Consider the following 3,120-nt stretch of genomic DNA (forward strand, 5'->3'; position numbering starts at 1 on the left):
CTGCAGCCGTATGTCCATTCTTATCCACATTTAAAAAATTTAAAATAAAAAGTACTAGATTTAGTTTATCTTTAGGTGCTCTAAAGTCAGCACCTATTCCCCCTTTTTGTTTTATTAAACAATTTTTTAATGTTAAATGAGTGTGTTTCACTATACCTTGTCCTTGAGGATTATAAGGAATTTTTGTGATGAGTTGTATATTAAAATTTTGTGTAAATTGAAGAAAACTTTTGGATGTGTAAGCCGGCCCATTATCAGTTTTAATGATTTTTGGGACACCCCAGGCTGCAAATGCTTGTAAGCAATGTTGTACAACATCTTTAACTTTTTCCCCAGTGTGAGCAGAGGCCATGATCACCCCTGAAGCGGTGTCTACTGAAACATGAATATACTTAAGGTTTCCAAATTCTGAAAAATGAGTAACATCCATTTGCCAAATATGATTAGGTAATAGTCCCTTTGGATTTACTCCAACAGACTGTACTGGCAATAGAGGAGCACAATGTTGACATGTTTTAACAATTTGTCTAGCAACATCTTTAGAAATATTGAATTTTCTTTTAAGGGTAGTGGAATTAACATGAAATTGGGTATGGAACATTTTAGCCTGTTCTAACATAGTAAAAGCAAAAACAGTTTTTGTTGCCCTATCAGCTTCAGCATTAGCTCCGGCAAGTGGACCAGGCAGTCCAGAATGAGCTCTAATATGTCCTACATAAAAGGGATACTTGCGGTCCAAGATTAAGGCACGTAAAGTACGAAAATAAGGAGCAACAGCGGACCCATCAGGGATATAAGGAACAGTCTCCAAACAAGGCACTGATTGTACTATATAATGACTGTCAGATAATAGATTGAAAGGCTGTTCTATCATAATGTTAAAAGCTAAAACTACTGCAGCAAGTTCTACTACTTGGGCAGATGAAGGAGGAAGAATTATAGTTTCTGTTTTATTTCCAATTATTACAGCTCCAACTCCATTTTTTGAACCATCAGTAAAGACCGTTTGGCAATTTGGCAAAGGCTGTGTCCTGGTAATTTTAGGGAATATAACAGGAGTGTTTTTATAAAATTGTATCCAAGGATGTTTAGGATAATGATTATCAAAAGTTGCTGTAGTTGAACAGTGTAAAACAGCCCAATCGTCATCATGTTGAACTAACCACTGTATTTGAAGTTTGGTATAAGGGACAATAACAATCTTAGGGTGGCTTCCAAATATTGTAACACAGGCTTCTAACCCCTTATATATCAACTGAGCTGTGGCTTTTGGAAATGTCTGTAACTGTTTTGTAGGCGATGCTGGGAGATTAATACTTTGTAAAGGTCCTCCTTGCCATATAATTCCATATGGACTATGTTGTTCTGGAATAATGATTAACATTAGAGGCTGGGATGGATCACATCTTTCTGTATGATCTGACTGTAATCTTTGTTCCACCAATGTAAGAGCTCTTTGTCCTTCTGGAGTAAGGATCCTCGGGGAACAAAGATCAGGATCTCCCTTAAGTATATCAAATAAAGGTTTTAATTCTCCTGTGGTAATTTTCAAATATGGCCTAATCCAATTTATATCTCCAAGAAGTTTTTGAAAGTCATTTAAAGTTTTAAGTTCACTAGTTCTAATAGTTAATTTTAGTGGCTTTACCATAGTAGCCGTAAGTTTAGTGCCCAGATATTCTTGAGTTTCTCCCATTTGTAACTTTTCTGGAGAGATGTTTAAACCATATTGTTGTAGAGTAGATATTAAGAATTGCAAAGCCTTTTCTAGTAATCGTCTATTTTTATGGCAGATAAGGATATCATCCATATAATGATAAATTAATAAATCTGGAAAAGTGTCCCTTGTAGGTTTTAAGGCTCTGTCTACATATATCTGACATAAAGTGGGACTATTAGTCATGCCTTGAGGCAGTACAGTCCATTTAAATCTTTGATCAGGCTGTGCATGATTGAGAGAAGGTAAAGTAAAAGCAAATCACCAACAATCCTTTGCATGTAATGGAATTGAGAAAAAACAATCCTTTAAGTCTAAAATAATGGTGGGCCAATTTTCAGGTAAGGCTGTGATTAATGGCAATCCCCGTTGTAGAGGACCCATAGGAAACATCTGTGCATTGATAGCCCTTAAGTCATGTAATAATCTCCATTTTCCAGACCTTTTTTTAATGACAAAGATGGGTGTATTCCAGGGGGAAGTAGAAAGTTGTAAATGACCTTCCTGTACTTGTTCTTGTACTAATTTATGAGCCGCTTGTAATTTTTCTGTAGTTAAGGGCCACTGTGGAATCCATTGCGGCTTATCATCTTTCCAAACTATTGGAATAGGTGTAATAACAGTGGCCCCTACATAAAACCCAGCCCTTTGAAATCATTTTTTGGAGGAGGAAGGGGGATGGGCTGTGAAGACCCTTGTTGTTCCTTCCCTAATCCTAGACCTTCTGTATACTTCATTTTTCTCATCATACGTGTTGCAGGTTTAGAATTAATGTTTGTTGTCAACTTAGTATTCATCTGAGTTAAGACATCCCTTCCCCATAAAGAAATAGGTATTTTACAAATATATGGTTGGAAAACCCCTGAATGACCCTCATTATCCCTCCAAGACAGTGAAGCAGCACTCTGGTTAGGCAATTGAGCCACTCCCAACCCTTGTAAATTTTGATTAGCTGTAACTACAGGCCAACCTTTGGGCCAAACTGCCTCACTTATTATACTTTTATCAGCTCCTGTGTCCAGTAATCCTATAAAAGGTTTATGCCCTACTGTCAATTGCATAATGGGTCTATCTTGGAGGTCCATAGTAAAATTAGCCCAGGGTCCGCCTGTAGACCCGAATCCTTTATCTCCTCTTGTTGTCTCCTTACTAGGCCATAAGGAATGCTGGCTAGGCAAAATTAACATTTGTGTTATTCTGTCTCCTGGAGAAATGACTGTAATCCCTTTGGGTGAAGAAACCATAGCCCTAACTTGTCCTTGAAAGTCTGGATCAATTACTCCTGGGTGGACTATAAGACCTCTTAGAGTAGAAGAACTTCTGCCTAGGAGCAATCCTACTGAGTCTGTAGGAATATTGCCATCCCAGTCTGTGTCTAACATCTGTACACCCATCTCGGGCAT

Source organism: Sciurus carolinensis, unplaced genomic scaffold (assembly GCF_902686445.1).
Source record: "Sciurus carolinensis unplaced genomic scaffold, mSciCar1.2, whole genome shotgun sequence".
Taxonomy (NCBI): domain Eukaryota; kingdom Metazoa; phylum Chordata; class Mammalia; order Rodentia; family Sciuridae; genus Sciurus; species Sciurus carolinensis.